Below are 18,689 nucleotides of genomic sequence, written 5' to 3' on the forward strand. Positions count from 1 at the left end.
TCTATAAGGTAACTTTATGTTAAGGTCCAATACTAAAGATCAATAAGAAAATCTTATTAATCTCAGGACAAGGTATAATGATTTCTAGAGGTTTTGTCAAGTCTGTATTCAACTACAATGGCTTTGGCTTTAAAGTAGTTTTTAGCTCACTGTAGACAAAGAGAAAAAAAAAAGTATGCAGCAAGAGGTACAGAAGGAGTCCTGGAGATTGCTATAGGTATGGCAAGGCTGTGGTATGGCGATGCAATGTAATCCCTCCATTGTTGTATCCTAGGGTTTGTGACCCTAGGGTAAAACACATGCATTCAACACACCTAGGACCTGATTAATAAAAAGTACACAGGCATGGAAAAAAATCTGTATAAAACTGTAGGTTTTACTTTTGAGCACTATATTGTAATTTAAGTGTATCTCCTTCTTGACCAGAACACAGCTCTCAAGCTAAAATTTGTCTTTCTAAGATTCTCTGAGGGACCTTACAGTATTGATGAGACCTCTTAGATCAACTCACCAGAACAGAGAGCTTTAGACAATCAAGCCCCTAGAAAGATAGATGAGGAGGAAACATTTTTAGTCTTTAGAAGAAGAGACAACTATTTATATTTTACGCTTAGTATTTTGTACAAGCATCAGGAAACAAACAATTTAAATGGGGAAAAACTATTTAATGTGAGGCATGTTATCTTATAGCTAAAACTATCGTCAGTAGTTGGGCAAATTTTAGGAGCCTTACTAAACATCATTGGTCACATGATACAGATTTATTTATTTTATTTAATTTATCTATCAAGTGGATCTAGATAAAATAGTAAAGGAAGATCCTGCTCTATAGGACCTACAATCCAGAGGTTAAGAGGTAAATTATATAATTAATGTCTGAACTTGAAAAAGGATTAATATTTGTGGCTGCAAGTAGTAACATAGTAACATAGAAGATGAAGTTTAAAAAAGAAAAAGTCCATTAAGTTCAACCTATACAAATCTTAAAATACTTACAATAAAAGATCCAGTTTATCTTAAATTAAGCCCATGAAAAAGATGACCCATTTAACAGAAGCAATCATATCACTGAATTCTGTTTCTAGCCAGACATGTATCTTAACCATTTTTAAATGTATCTAAGGTATTGGCATTTACTACCTCCTTAGGTAATGAGCTCCACAATTTGATTGCTCTTACAGTGAAAAAAAAATACTTTGCTGGAGATTAAGGGGCAGAATCATCAAGCTCTGAATGGAGCTTGATGCCCCTGTTTCCGTGCAAGCCTTCAGGCTCGCTAGAAACAGCAGCTATGAAGCAGCGGTCTAAAGACTGCTGTTCCATAACTTGTCCGCCTGCTCTGAGGCTGAGGACATCAATCTGCCCAATCTTATACGATCAGGCTGATTGACACCCGAATCTGCACAAGAACTGCGTGTGCAATGATAAATGCCGATAGCGGACATGATATGCTAAATCGTATCATGTATTACATGTTCAATGTCTCTTTAAGCATTTAAGCAGGGGGCGGCATTGCACAAGCAGTTCTTGTGCGTATACTTTCGGCCTTTATCAATGTGCGGCGGACATGATACGCTACATCGCATCATGTCCGCTTCCTCTTTCTTAATTTGGCCCTTAAATCTCCTTTCTTCCAACATTAAATTCTGACCTTGTGTCACAAACTATTTTCTTGGAATAAACAGAGCTTCTGCCATATCTGAAAATGGGCTTTTGAATACTGCACTTCATACTCAAGGAGAGGTCTTGCCAGGGATTTATATTGTAACAGAATTATGCTATCCTCCCTTTCATCAAAGCCGTGTTCCTGAGGACATGGGTTATGTCATTGCTGCTATATGCTTTTTAGCGAATATGGAATAATTTGAAGTTTTAACCATTATTGCTCCTCCCGTGTTCTTCTTCTTCAATTCCCTTTCATCAATGCCTCTTTTAATACATGTTTGTATCTTAGAAGCTGTTGCCCTGCATTGTGAACCCATCTTTATCTTGCTATCTATAGGTATTCCCAAATCCCTTTCCCTCCTCTGCTTTGCTAAGTCTAGCACCATTTAAATAATAGGCTGCCTGCTTATTTTTACTTCCAAAATGTAGAACCTTACATTTTCCAGTATTAAATCTCATTTTCCATTTACCTGCCCATTCCTTTAATTTTTGTAGATCCCCTTTTAAGGCATTTTCATCCTGTACTGACCTAATGACCTTACACAACTTTGTATCATCTGCAAAAATAAAGATGTTGCTATTTAATTCTTGCTCCAAGCCATTAATAAAAAATATTAAGAAGAACAGGGCCCAGTACTGATACCTGGAGGGCTCCAATGATTATCTTTGTCCAATCTGAGTATGATCTGTTTACTACTACTTGTTGCTCCCTGTCTTTTAACTTTTCCAGTTATTTATACATGAGCTAACATTTTCCGCTATTCTCAGTCCCTTAAAGGGACATTAAATACTAAATAAATGCTAGATAGAATGATGTAGTCAAAGAAAAGATTAGTCTGAGAATAACATGTAGATGTATTTTTTAAAGTTCCATTAGCTGTTTAAATATTGACAAAATGAGTGTAAAGTTTTAGTGTCTATGAAACAATGGTAGCTGCCATGTTGTAACTTAGGTTATCATCTCTGCTGTGGCCAATTTGGGACTGTTATAAATAGGTCACTTGAGTGTGCAGCCAAATGTATATATAGTAATCATGTCCCCTCTCAAGCACTTTTTTCTAGAGTAAATCAGACCCAGTTTGGCTAACCTCTCCTCATAGCTTAAATTCTCCATTCCCCTATTAGTTTTGTGTCCCTTCTCTAAACTTTTTCTAAGTCTGCAATGCATTTTTCTTGTTATTGGTTCCTAGAACTGCACTCCATACTCAAGGAGAGGTTTTGCCAGGGATTTATATTGTGACAGCATTATGCTATGCTCCCTTTCATCAAAGCTGTGTTCCTGAGAACTTGGGTTATGTCATTGCTGCTATATGCTTTTTAACGAATATGGAATAAATTTGAAGTTTTAGCCATTATTGCTCCTCCCGTTTTCTTCTTCTACAATTCCCTTTCATAAATGCCTCTTTAATACATGCTGATATCTTAGAAGCTGCTGCCCTGCATTTTAAACCCATCTTTATCTTGCTATCTATAAGTATTCCCAAATCCCTTTGCTCCTCTGTTTTGCTAAGTCTAGCCCCATTTAAATAATAGGCTGCCTGCTTATTTTCACTTCCAAAATGTAGAACCTTGCATTTTCCAGTATTAAATCTCATTTTCCATTTACCTGCCCATTCTTTTAATTTTTGTAGATTCCCTTGTAAAGCAATTTCATCCTGCACTGACCTAATGACCTTACACAACTTTGTATCATCTGCAAAAATAAAGATGTTGCTATTTAATTCTTGCTCCAAACCAGTACTGATACCTGGAGGGCTCCAATGATTATCTTTGTCCAATCTGAGTATGATCGGTTTACTACTACTTGTTGCTCCCTGTCTTTTAACTTTTCCAGTTATTTATACATGAGCTAACATTTTCTGCTATTCTCAGTCCCTTAAAGGGACATTAAATACTAAATAAATGCTAGATAGAATGATGCAGTCAAAGAAAAGATTAGTCTGAGAAAAACATGTAGATGTATTTTTTAAAGTTCCATTAGCTGTTTAAATATTGACAAAATGAGTGTAAAGTTTCAGTGTCTATGAAACAATGGCAGCTGCCATGTTGTAACTTAGGTTACCATCTCTGCTGTGGCCAATTAGGGACTGTTATAAATAGGTCACTAGATTGTGCAGTCAATAACTGTGTGGCATGTTAACAGTGTTCAGCACTTCCATTTCTAACAGGAACTAAAAAGCTCATGGATTTCAGAATGGAATTACAGGAAAAGGGGACAAACTAAATAATGAAGTATATTGCAGACTTTTATATACAGGTACATATATATATATATATATATATATATATATAAATATAGGTAACAAGGTAAACGGACAAAGAAAACTCTCTATTCCTGGGAGACCAATGGCCGCCGTCCACGCGGCTAAGAATCAGCACATACAGAGCTGCTGATACAAAATAGCAAAAAAGGATTCCGGAGTCCCAAAGAAAAAGAGGGGTCTAAAGCCCATAGTTTAGGGCACACATTTCCAAACTTTAGTAGTTGTTAACAGGTATAGACACTATGCACACTGCACTTAGATAAGATAAACATAGAAAATTTATTGCAGATAATAGTAAAAAAGTTTACACAGGAGCTGCGGTACACGCAGTCACTCACAGTATTGCAGAGAGACAGGGAGGTAATGACGTCATCGGAACAGCCAATAGAATGCGAGCTCAATCTGATTGGCTGATTGGATCAGCCAATCGGATTGATCTTGATTCTGATTGGCTGATTCCATCAGCCAATCAGAATATTCCTACCTTAATTCCGATTGGCTGATAGAATCCTATCAGCCAATCGGAATTCGAGGGACGCCATCTTGGATGACGTCCCTTAAAGGAACCGTCATTCGTCGGGAGACGCAGAAAGAAGAGGATGGATCCGCGTCGGCTGCTTCAACATGGACCCGCTCCGCACCGGATGGAAGAAGATCGAAGATGCCGCTTGGATGAAGATGTTTGCCGGTCCGGATGTCCTCTTCTTGCTGGATAGGAGGAAGACTTTGGAGCCTCTTCTGGACCTCTTCAGCACCGGATGCCAGGACCGATTGGTGATACCCGGTGAGGTGAAGATAAGGTAGGAAGATCTTCAGGGGCTTAGTGTTAGGTTTATTTAAGGGGGGTTTGGGTTAGATTAGGGGTATGTGGGTGGTGGGTTGTAATGTTGGGGGGGGTATTGTATGTTTTTTTTTACAGGCAAAAGAGCTGATTTTCTTGGGGCATGCCCCGCAAAGGGCCCTGTTCAGGGCTGGTAAGGTAAAAGACCTTTTAACTTTATTAATTTAGAATAGGGTAGGGCATTTTTTTATTTTGGGGGTCTTTGTTATTTTATTAGGGGGCTTAGAGTAGGTGTAATTAGTTTAAAATTGTTGTAATATTTTTCTTATGTTTGTAAATATTTTTTTATTTTTTGTAACTTAGTTCTTTTTTATTTTTTGTACTTTAGTTAGTTTATGTAATTGTAGTTATTTGTAGGAATTGTATTTAATTTATTTATTGATAGTGTAGTGTTAGGTTTTATTGTAGGTAATTGTAGGTATTTTATTTAATTAATTTAGTGATAGGGTAGTGTTAGGTTTAATTATAACTTAGGTTAGGATTTATTTTACAGGTAATTTTTTTTATTATTTTAACTAGGTAACTATTAAATAGTTCTTAACTATTTAATAGCTATTGTACCTGGTTAAAATAATTACAAAGTTGCCTGTAAAATAAATATTAATCCTAAAATAGCTACAATGTAATTATAATTTATATTGTAGCTATATTAGGATGTATTTTACAGGTAAGTATTTAGCTTTAAATAGGAATAATTTATTTAATAAGAGTTAATTAATTTCGTTAGATGTAAATTATATTTAAGTTAGGGGGGTGTTAGTGTTAGGGTTAGACTTAGCTTTAGGGGTTAATACATTTATTAGAATAGCGGTGAGCTCCGGTCGGCAGATTAGGGGTTAATAATTGAAGTTAGGTGTCGGCGATGTTAGGGAGGGCAGATTAGGGGTTAATACTATTTATGATAGGGTTAGTGAGGCGGATTAGGGGTTAATAACTTTATTATAGTAGCGCTCAGGTCCGCTCGGCAGATTAGGGGTTAATAAGTGTAGGCAGGTGTCGGCGACGTTGAGGGGGGCAGATTAGGGGTTAATAAATATAATATAGGGGTCGGCGGTGTTAGGGGCAGCAGATTAGGGGTACATAAGTATAACGTAGGTGGCGGTCGGCAAATTAGGGGTTAAAAAATGTAATCGAGTGGCGGCGATGTGGGGGGACCTCGGTTTAGGGGTACATAGGTAGTTTATGGGTGTTAGTGTACTTTAGAGTACAGTAGTTAAGAGCTTTATGAACCGGCGTTAGCCCAGAAAGCTCTTAACTCCTGCTTTTTTTCTGCGGCTGGAGTTTTGTCGTTAGAGCTCTAACGCTCACTTCAGAAACGACTCTAAATACCGGAGTTAGGAAGATCCCATTGAAAAGATAGGATACGCAATTGACGTAAGGGGATCTGCGGTATGGAAAAGTCGCGGCTGAAAAGTGAATGTTAGACCCTATTTTGAGTGATTCCAAATACCGGCGGTAGCCTAAAACCAGCGTTAGGAGCCTCTAACGCTGGTTTTCACGGCTACCGCCAAACTCTAAATCTAGGCCTTATAAAGGTTTGCAGTCCCCTCCTTCAGTCCTGTCACCAATGTGTGAAGACCGTGTGCAAAAACACAAGGGGCTATACCAAGTCAGTAGCCCATCAGTAAATCAGTAATAATGTACTTAATATATCAGAAAATGTAAAATAGCCTATGTGTAGAAAAAGTGCAGTGTTAATCCAAACGACAACATCTATGTGTGTGTAAAGGGTGATCTATGTTATCACAATGTTCATGTTCTCCCAACTGCCAGGCACCCCTGCACTGAATGTGAATGGAACTGACCATGCTACAGTGACTATCATAGGCAAAAACTCAGACACACCTCTCCCATGTTTATACACAACAACCACGCTAGCCAATCAGAGGGACTGTCAATGTCTCCATGACAACCCTTCATTTCATAGTTATGAGTCTATGTGTCCAATACCCATAACAGAGCCAGACTGTCTCGATCCCAAAGGGCTCTTATATATCTACTCAAACTGCTGCAACACACTCAAATGTGCGAGAACAAGAGCGGACCCAATGTCCAAAGTTTTCCCCTTATCATGCCTCAACGGGAGATCTACAATCACACAAGACGCTCCCGGGTGCCTCCCAGCGAAGCTTATAGGCGCACCATAGTCACACCCCTACTCTTATAGGTTAGGGGTATCGATCTAAAAACCTCCTACTACTTAAAAATAAACAACATAGTAAACCTCACACCCTAACAGCCCTTACTGCGGCAAAAGGTCAATATATCCAAGGAGTGTCCGGCACACAATTTCCCCTTATTGCGGAAACCTCTCAAGTTGAAATAAGATACCGGATCCCCACAATACGAACTAACAATATATTTACACATTGTGGGCTCATCTCATTGCCATCATTAACTTCCAGTTAAGTACATCAAAAGAAAAAATTATAATAACAATTTTAATAAATATTTTTTATCATTTTTATCAAGCGCCCCACTAATAGAAGCAACCTCTTGGTCGCCATCACACACCCCACATCAGAGCAAATGGAGCAGGACCGGCCTTGGTTCATACCCCTCCCCAGTGGTCAAGGTCAATGATACTCAAAATGCACTTCCTGTGTATACACAGGATCACTAATAATCAAGCATGATGTGGTCATCATACATCAACACTCACCTATAAGCCAACACCAAGGGGAGGGGGGGAAGGGTAGCTGCAGTAGGCAAAATCTGCATCAAAAAGGTAAGTGTGCAATCCATGTCTGCATAGAAAAAAACTTTACCAACATCAAAATAACACTAAGGGAAAACAGTAAGTTCCTCCCGTTATCAATAAAGAGGGATCATGTAAGGTGACTATCGCATCATTGCATCAATGCCCCCTATGTTAAATAGGTGAACCATATTGCAGCAACAACCTAAACCAAAATGAACATACCCAATCAATGAGCAAGAGCATCTTGCCTATCCAGGAAGGAGAACAGAAATGTGAGCACATGATCACCATATGTGGTAACACAGTGCTATGAAAACAAAACATATCATAAAAAAACCCATAAAAAACTACAGTAAAGTAAAAAACACAATCCTACCTGCAATACAAAATTATCACTGGGTCCAAACTTAGGGATCCTACAGTGTAATATTAGAAAAATAGAGTATTTATGGACCATCAGGCACAAAAAACAGATATGTATCAATGATCAGATATATATGGTGTAATTAAATCATGTACTCTCATAGTTGGAGGGAATCGGGGACTCTCATTAGATGTCCAATAGTGTCACCCCAGGGGGTTACACCTCGTCACAAGAATGCGTGCCAGCCAGAATGGACATTCAGACCCCTGGGTATACATCTGGCTTCTTTCTGCAACAGAATCTTGGCTCTGTTGCCCCCTCTTCTCAGTACTGGCACATGATCAGTAATGCGGAATCTCAAGTCCGTAACTGTGTGTCCCTGTTCCAAGAAGTGACGGGCTACAGGTTGATCAGATTTCCTGTTTTTTAGGGCAGTTCTAATGCTTGACCAGTGATTAGCCATCCGGGTCCTGGCATCGTCAATGGTTTTCCCAGTGTAAAAGAGCCCACATGGACAATTAAGCAGATAGATGATATGTGTTGTCGTGCACGTGAGAAAGAAGATGATCGTGTATTTCTTCCTTTTTTCAGGATCATGGAACGTATTCCCAGTGTGTATGCTGTTACAAGTCACACAACACATGCACTTAAAGCAACCATTCTTTTTCTTCAACCACATCTGTTTCTCAGATATCAGTGTTAGATCTGTCTTCAACAGGACATCCTTCAGGTTTTTACCTCTCCTATATGCCAGTCGTGGTACCCCCCATTGTGTAAATGGCAGTGAGGGGTCAACTTCCACTCATCCTTAATGGCTTTCATGATTTTATGCTGGTCCGGGGTGTACGTGGTCACAAACATGAGTTGGGGTATAGTGTTCTGTATGGCCTTATCAGCTCACATCTGTACCTGGGATACCTGTTCACGCATAATCTGTAGGTCTTTCCTTTTATATCCACATTGTGTGAATCTTTCCACCATTTTGGTTAGCTGGATTTCACACCGTGCAGGATCTGTATTATTATGCATCACTCCCTGGAACTGTGCTTTAGGTATATTCCGGATAAGGGCTGGTTGATGACAACTCAATGCATGAAGAGTTGAGTTCCGATCCATGCTCTTTCTAAAGAGAGTGGTGCCAAGTGTCCCGTTAGTTTTAAATACTCTCACATCCAGATAATTGACAGAGTTCATATCTGCCACATATTGGAATCTGATGGTGCTCTCAAGTGAGTTCAATGTATTGATCCAACACTCAAGTGACTTAAGATCATCTTGCCAAATCAGGAACAGATCATCTATGTATCTAAGATAAAACTTGATAGACGTTTTCTCATACACCTTCATATGTATGGTCTCATATTCAGCCGTGAAGGATATCCTGATGAAAACAGATCTAACACCGATATCTGAGAAACAGATGTGGTTGCTTTAAGTGCATGAGTTGTGTGACTTCAAAAAGCATGCACACTGGGAATACGTTCCAGCATCCTTAAAAAAAGGAAGAAATACACAATCAACTTCTTCCTCACGTGCACAACAACACATATCATCTATCTGCTTAATTGTCCATGTGTGCTCTTTTACACTGGGAAAACCATTGACGATGTCAGGACCCGGATGGCTAATCACCGGTCAAGCATTAGAACTGCCTTAAAAAACAGGAAATCTGATCAACCTGTAGCCCGTCACTTCTTGGAACAGGGACACACAGTTACGGACTTGAGATTCTGCATTATTGATCATGTGCCAGTACTTAGAAGAGGGGGCAACAGAGCCAAGACTCTGTTTCAGGAAGAAGCCAGATGGATACACGAACTGGGAACCTTGGCACCCAGGGGTCTGAACGTCCATTCTGGCTGGCAAGCATTCTTATGATGAGGTGTAACCCCCTGGGGTGACACTATTGGACATCTAATGAGAGTCCCTGATTCCCTCCGACTATGAGAGTACATGATATCATTACACCACATATTTCTGATCATTGATACATATCTGTTTTTTGTGCCTGATGGTCCATAAATACTCTATTTTTCTAATATTACACTGTAGGATCCCTAAGTTTGGACCCAGTGATGATTTTGTATTGCAGGTAGGATTATTGTTTTTAACACAATACCCTCTGTTGGGTGTTTTTTATTTTACTGTAGTTTTTGATAATATGTTTTTTTTTATGATATATTTTGTTTTCATAGCACTGTGTGTTACCACATATGGTGATCATGTTCTCACATTTCTTTTCTCCTTCCTGGATAGGTAAGACACTCTTGCTCATTGATTGGGTATGGTCATTTTGGTTTAGGTTGTTGCTGCAATATGGTTCACCTATTTAACATAGGGTGGCATTGATGCAATGATGCAATAGTCACCTTACATGATCTCTTTATTGATAACAGGAGGAACCTACTGCTTTGTCTTAGTGTTATTTTGATGTTGGTAAAGTTTTTTTCTATGCAGACAGGGACTGCACACTTACCTTTTTCATGCAGATTTTGCTTATTGCAGCTACCCTTCCCCCCCTCCCCTTAGTGATGGCTTATAGGTGAGCGTTGATGTATGATCATTGATGACCACATCATGCTTGATTATTAGTGATCCTGTGTATACACAGGAAGTGCATTTTGAGGTTCATTGACCATGATCACTGGGGAGGGGTATGAACCAAGGCTGGTCCTGCTCCATTTGCTCGAATTTGAGGTGTCTGATGGCGACCAAGAGGTTGCTTCTATTATTGGTGCGCTTGATAAAAATGATAAAACAAGTGTACAGAAATAAGAGTCTTATGTAAAATTTCTACATATATCAAAAGCAGTTTTACAGTTGCGTTTTAGGACAAGTGAACGCAGAATATAAAATCTAAAAAATAACCATAAAGAGCTGAATATTCGTATACCAACCTACTAATCTCAAAGCTATTTACTTGACATTATGCATAACATAAGAAGATGTTTGTGTGGATTTATTGAAGTCTCCTCTTTCACCTCTGCTCCCATATGAACAATATATCTGCAATAAAATCTTGTTTTCCCATGAAAGCATAGTGGATTTTTTCCAAGGCTAGAACATAATTTACCTCTCCCACATCTTGTAATCAGGGGTCTGACATTTCTTCCAAAATCTTGGAATCAAGCGTTTAGCGCAGTTAAGCATACACTGTAAAAGTTTTTTTTCCGGTAAATACATGGAATGTTTGGGGTATCATTCAATAATACCATGGTAGGACAGAGTGACTGAAGGTTGTATTTATGCATTTAGCCATATCTTTCCAGTAGTTTTGTAGAAGAGGGCAGGACCACCAAATATGGGACAAGGTGCCTCTACCTCCACAATGTCTCCAACACAGGGGAGAGGAATTAGGGAATATGCTGTGTAGATGATGTGGGGTCAGGTACCACCAAGAAAGTAGCTTATAGTTCATTTCAATGATTGCTAATGACAATGATGACTTTTTAGTTTTTGAGAACATATGACTCCACTGAGTGTCAGATATATTTATGTCTAGTTCTTTTTCCCAATTGGCTATAAAGGATGGTCTTTTGGAAGGAAAAGAACCTCTAAGTAGTTTGTAAATTATAGAGATATGGTACTTGGACATAGAGGGGATATCGCAAAGTGTCTCAAGAGGGGTGAGGGGCCTGGTGAGTGCTGTTTTGTGGGGGATGGAGACAATGGCGTGTCTTGCTTGGAGATATGGGAACCAGAGGTGGAAAGTAGGCCCTAGCAATTGTGAAACCTCTGTCGGAGGGCGGACTAGCCCTTTTTTTAGTATCATGTGTACTGGGACATTAGAGGGGGAGTAGGCTTTAACCGGGGTAGGTATGCTACCTGACTGCAAAAGGATCTCGTTATTTAGAAGAGGTGTTAGGGGGGATATTTGGCTCGAAATTGTTTTATCAGTGGTTACTACTTTATCCCATGTCCGTAGTGTGGCTGCAACAAAATAGTTAGCATATGCCGTGGGTGGTCTGTGCTTGGGTATTATTAAAATTTTTATTATAATTTTTTTTATAATTTTTTCTTTTGATGTGCTTCACTGGAAGGTAATGATGGCGATGAGATGAGCCCACAATATGAGGCAGTCAAGTTACTGATTTTAAATAAATTGTTAGTTTGTATTGCGGGGATCCGGTATATTATTTCAAATTGAGAGGTTTCCGCAATAAGGGGAAATTGTGCCGGACACTACTTGAATATATTGACCTTTTGCTGCTGTAAGGGCTGTTAGGGTGTGAGGTTTACTATGTTGTTTATTTTTAAGTAGTAGGAGGTTTTTAGATAGATACCCCTAACCTATAAGAGTAGGGGTGTGACTATGAGCTTCACTGGGAGGCACCCGGGAGCGTCTTATGTGATTGTAGATCTCCCGTTGAGGCATGATAAGGGAAAAACTTTGGACATCGGGTCCGCTCTTGTTCTCGCACATTTGAGTGTGTTGTAGCAGTTTGAGTAGATATAGGAGCCCTTTGGGATCGAGATGGTCTGGCTCTGTTACGGGTATTGGATACATAGACTCGTAACTATGAAATGAAGGGTTGTCATGGAGACGTTGACAGTCCCTCTGATTGGCTAGCGTGGTTGTTGTGTATACACATGGGAGAGGTGTGTCTGAGTTTTTGCCTATAATAGTCACTGTAGCACGGTCAGTTCCATTCACATTCAGTGCAGGGGTGCCTGGCAGTTGGGAGAACATGAACATTGTGATAACATAGATCACCCTTTACACACACATAGATGATGTCATTTGGATTAACACTGCACTTTTTCTACACATAGGCTATTTTACATTTTTCTGATATATTAAGTACATTATTACTGATTCACTGATGGGCTACTGACTTGGTATAGCCCCTTCTGTTTTTGCACATGGTCTTCACAGATTGGTGACCGGACTTATGGAAGGGCCTGCAGGGCTTTATAAGTTTGTTCACTTGCACATTCATGTTGTCAGAAGAAGGGGTGTTTGAGGTCCCGAAACGTTACTAATAAAGATTTTGTACACAGATATCCTAAGTCCAGTAAGTGCTTCACGCTGTTTCTTTGCTATTCATTCCTTTAGAGCACCCTGGCAGCTGCAGGATGATGGTGAGAGTGCATATACCCTTTGAACTCTTTATGTTTATATATATATATATATATATATATATATATATATATATATATATATATATATATATATGATTTAGCATTTTATATTACCATCTTAAAGTGTTTACTGTCCCTTTAATTTTATAAATGAATCTCTCGTATGGCACTGTATCAAATGCCTAACTAACTGGGCTATAGCTTCCTGGAACAGCCCTGCTTACCTTTTTAAAAAGTGGCACCATATTAGCTCTACTCAAGTTCTGGTGTACTATGCCTAAGGATAATGAGTCTTGAAAAAATAAAAGAAGAGGTTTGGCTATAACAGTGCAAAGTAGTTCCTGTGAAACCCTTGGGTGAATTCCATCGGGGTTAAATTATTGTGCTCCCGCAAATGGGAAATTTGCCTGTGCAATAATTAATCTGCCATTTCAAGTGGCAGGTTATTGCTACCACTACCAGATTTCTGGTTAATTTTCTAAAAGTACCCTAAATGCCCTCAAAATAGAGGGTATTGTAGTTTTTTATTACAAAATGTAGCATTTTTTTATTTTTTATTAAACTTAACTGCACTAGGCAGTTTTTGAGGCTTTAAAGTTGGTGGGAGTGGGTTGAAAAGTGCCTTTACATTGCGGTCTATGGGAACTGTGTGTTACTAGTAAATATATATGTATATGCTCATATACATATATATTTATGTGTTAATATGTGTATATATACACAAATTAACACATAAATATATATGTATATATTCATATACATAAATATTTAAAAATGCTACCCATCCCTGTGCTACTTACCCCCTTTGCTCGTCGAGGTTCTGATGCAGTCTCTGACAGCATCAGAATGAGGCTTCCATAAGAGCCTATAGGCTAGATTACGAGTTTTGCGTTATACTGAAAAAGCAGCATTATCAGGTTATATCGCTGCTTTTTCACTACCGCTGATATTACGAGTCTTGCAGATTTAGGGGCACCGCACACTTTTTTGGCCTTACCACAAATCAACTTACGCAAATTGCGTATAGTCTTTTTTCTATGGGACTTCCATGGCGCCGGTATTACGAGCTTGTCCTGGGAGGCCAAAAAGTGAGCAGTACACCCTATCCCGTCATGATTCGTACCGCATTTTAAAGTCAGTAGTTGTGAGTTTTACACTACAAGGCCTTAGCATAAAACTCATAACTAAACTGCTAAAAAGTACACTAACACCCATAAACTACCTATTAACCCCTAAACTGAGGCCCTCTCGCATTGCAAACACTAAAATAAAATTATTAACTCCTAATCTGCTGCTCCCGACATCGCCACCACTATAATAAACATATTAACCTCTAAACCGCTGCACTCCTGCCTCGCAAACACTAGTTAAATATTATTTACCCCTAATCTGCTGTCCCTAACATCGCCGCCACCTATCTACATTTATTAACCCCTAATCTGCCGTCCCTAATATCGCCGCCACTATTCTAAATTTATTAACCCCTAAACCTAAGTCTAACCCAAACCCTAACACCCCCTAACTTAAATATAATTTAAATAAATCTAAATAAAATTACTATCATTACCTAAATAATTCCTATTTAAATCTAAATACTTACCTGTAAAATAAACCCTAAGCTAGCTACAATATAACTAATATTTACATTGTATCTAGCTTAGGGTTTATTTTTATTTTACAGGCAAGTTTGTATTTATTTTAACTAGGTAGAATAGTTACTAAATAGTTATTAACTATTTACTAACTACCTAGCTAAAATAAATACAAATTTACCTGTAAAATAAAACCTAACCTAAGTTACACTAACACCTAACATTACTCTACAATTAAATAAATTACCTAAATGAAATACAATTAAATAAGTTAAATACAATTAGCTAAATTAAAAAAAACACTAAATTACAGAAAATAAAAAACAAATTACAAGATATTTAAACTAATTACACCTAATCTAAAAGCCCCCCCCAAAAATAAAAAAACCCTAGCCTAAACTAAACTACCAATAGCCCTTAAAAGAGCCTTTTGCGGGGCGTTGCCCCAAAGAAATCAGCTCTTTTACCTTAAAAAAATATACAAACAACCCCCCCAACAGTAAAACCCACCACCCACACAACCAACCCCCAAATAAAATCCTAACTAAAAAAACCTAAGCTTCTTATTGCCCTGAAAATGGCATTTGGATGGGCATTGCCCTTAAAAGGGCATTTAGCTCTATTGCTGCCCAAAGCCCTAACCTAAAAATAGAACCCACCCAATAAACCCTGTAAAAATCCTAACACTAACCCCCTGAAGACCCACTTACAGTTTTGAAGATCCAACATCCATCCTCAACAAAGCCGAGAGAAGTCCTCATCGAAGCGGCAATAAGTCCTCAATGAAGCTGTGAGAAGTCTTCATCCAAGCCGGGAGAAGGCATCTTCTATCTTCATCCATCCGGTGCGGAGTGGCTCCATTTTCAAGACATCCGACGCAGAGCATCCTCTTCTTTCCGACGACTACCGACGAATGAAGGTTCCTTTAAATGACGTCATCCAAGATGGTGTCCCTTTGTTTCCGATTGGCTGATAGAATTCTATCAGCCAATCGGAATTAAGGTTGAAAAAATCCTATTGGCTGATTGGATCAGCCAATAGGTTTGAACTTCAATCAGCCAATAGGATTAAGCTTGCATTCTATTGTCTGATTGGAACAGCCAATAGAATGCAAGTTTAATCCTATTGGTTGATTGGATCAGCCAATAGGATTGAAATTCAATCCTATTGGCTGATCCAATCATCCAATAGGATTTTTTCAACCTTAATTCTGATTGTGGCTGATAGAATTTTATCAGCCAATCGGAATCTAAGGGATGCCTTCTTGGATAACATCCTTTAAAGGAACTTTCATTTGTTGGTAGTCGTTGGAAAGAAGAGGATGCTATGCATCTGATGTCTTGAAGATGGAGCCGGTCCCCGCCGCATGGATGAAGATAGAAGATGCCGTCTGGATGAAGACTTCTGCCAGCTTCGTTGAGGACTTCTTGTCGCTTTGATGAGGACTTCTCCCGGCTTTGTTGAGGATGGATGTCGGATCTTCAAAACTGTAAGTGGATCTTCAGGGGGGTTAGTGTTATGATTTTTTAAGGGTTTATTGGGTGGGTTTTATTTTTAAGTTAGGGCTTTGGGCAGCAATAGGGCTAAATGCCCTTTTAAGGGCAATGCCCATCCAAATGCCCTTTTCAGGGCAATGGGGAGCTTAGATTTTTTTAGCTAGGGTTTTATTTGGGGGGGTTGGTTGTGTGGGTGGTTGGTTTTACTGTTGGGGGGTTGTTTGTATTTTTTTTACAGGTAAAAGAGTTGATTTCTTTGGGGCAATGCCCCGCAAAAGGCCCATTTAAGGGCTATTGATAGTTTAGTTTAGGCTAGAGGGTTTTTATTTTGGGGGGGCTTTTTTATTTTGATAGGGCTATTAGATTATGTGTTATTAGATTAAATTTCTTGTAAATTGCTTTTTATTTTCTGTAATTTAGTGGAGTTTTTGTGTGTAATTTAGCTAATTGTATTAATTTATTTAATTGTATTTAATTTAGATTATTTATTTAATTGTAGTGTAGTGTTAGGTGTTAGTGTAACTTAGGTTAGGTTTTATTTTACAGGTCAATTTGTATTTATTTTAGCCAGGTAGTTAGTAAATAGTTAATAACTATTTAGTAACTATTCTACCTAGTTAAAATAAATACAAACTTGCCAGTAAAATAAAAATAAACCCTAAGTTAGATTCAATGTAAATATTAGTTATATTGTAGCTAGCGTAGGGTTTATTTTACAGGTAAGTATTTAGTTTTAAATAGGAATTATTTAGGTAATAATAGTAATTTTATTTAGATTTATTTAAATTATATTTAAGTTAGGGGGTGTTAGGGTTAGGGTTAGACTTAGGTTTAGGGGTTAATAAATTTAGAATAGTGGCAGCGACTTTGGGGATGGCAGATTAGGGGTTAAAAAATGTAGGTAGGTTGCGACTACATTGGGGAGAGAGATTAGGGGTTAATAAATATAATATAGGTGTCGGCAATGTTGGGGACAGCAGATTAGGGGTTAATAAGTATAATGTAGGTGGCGGCGATGTCCAGAGCGGCAGTTTAGGGTTTAATAAATGTAGGTAGGTGGCAGCGATGTTAGGGATGACAGATTATGGGTTAATAATATTTTACTAGTGTTTTCGATGCTGGAGTGTGGCGGTTTAGGGGTTAATATGTTTATTATAGTGGCAGCGATGTCCGGAGTGACAGATTTGAGGTTAATAAATATAATGTAGGTGTCGGCAATGTTGAGGGCATCAGATTTGGGGTTAATAAGTGTAAGATTAGGGGTGTTTAGACTCGGGATTCATGTTAGGGTGTTAGGTGTAAACATAAATGTTGTTTCCCCATAGGAATCAATGGGGCTGCATTACTGAGCTAAACGCTGCTTTTTTGCAGGTGTTAGACTTTTTTTCAGCCGGCTCTCCCCATTGATGTCTATGGGGAAATTGTGCACGAGCATGTAAAACCAGCTCACCGCTGACTTAAGCAGCGCTGGTATTGGAGTGCGGCATGGAGCACAATTTTGCTCTACGTTCACTTCTTGCCTTTTAACGCCAGGTTTATAAAAACCTGTAATACCAGCGCTGTATGTAAGTGAGCGGTGAGAATAAAGTGCAAGTTAGCACCGCACCCCTCTTACCACAAAACTCGCAATCTAGCCGTATGGAAGCACACTCTCGTGAGCGCAATGCATTCTTGCAATGTTAACATGAGCTCGCGTTGTAATACCAGTGCACATTATCATGCACTGGTATTAAAAAGTGGAGTGCTAATATCGCTTGCACACAAGAGATATTTAACGCTCCACTTGTAATCTAGCCCATGGTTTCTACATTATCACCATCATTAATATTTTCCCTTATTGTAGGTTTAAGGTCAGGTTTAATATACATGCAGAATCCTCCACCCCTTTTTTTCTTCTGTTCCTCCAAAATAAAGTATAACCCTCTAAGTTAACTGCCCAGTTATGTGAATCATCCCACCAGATTTCAGTTATACTGATAATATCATAGTAATACATTTAAATATAAAACCAATACTATTACCAAAGAACTGTGTCTAATCAAAATATGTTTTCAATATACAGTAGTGCTTATACATTTAGTAATATTAACATATTTCACATTGTGTATAAGTATCAAATTATTTTCAGGTTAAATAGATATTAAATGTTATATCCCTTACTGTATATACAGTACATTTTAAAGAGGATAATAATCTTTCTATACATTTTACTAAGGTGAGGGTGCCCAAATTTTATAGAGATGACATTTTTTTGTCAATGCCTTCTACTTATTCCTCCTAAACTATGAATTTGCTGGTATGACCACAGACTATATATAGGACCTGAAAAAAAATGTATTTGTAAATGAGAATAGGAAAACCTTCCTATTTCTGCAGGCAAGCAGTGTCTTTCTAAGTCCTGCGTTAATTCCCCCAAAGTAAAGTGCTGAAACCATCTGCTTTTAGCTTCAAAATGACATGCTAATTGTATTCCAATCCTCGTATATTTCAGTGCTAAGCTTCCCCTTGCAATCTGTTGCTCTCTTTACATCCCTAATGGATCTTTTCTTTGGTTGCTAGTTTGAGGTTCTTATTTTAACCATGACATGTCAAATTACGATAATGATTTTTCAGATTCATTTTATTTTGGCAGCCATAGGCAAAGGCTATGTATTAAAATATCTCTATGCTTTTCTACAGAAATA

This window comes from Bombina bombina, chromosome 5 (genome assembly GCF_027579735.1).
Source record: "Bombina bombina isolate aBomBom1 chromosome 5, aBomBom1.pri, whole genome shotgun sequence".
Taxonomy (NCBI): Eukaryota; Metazoa; Chordata; class Amphibia; order Anura; family Bombinatoridae; genus Bombina; species Bombina bombina.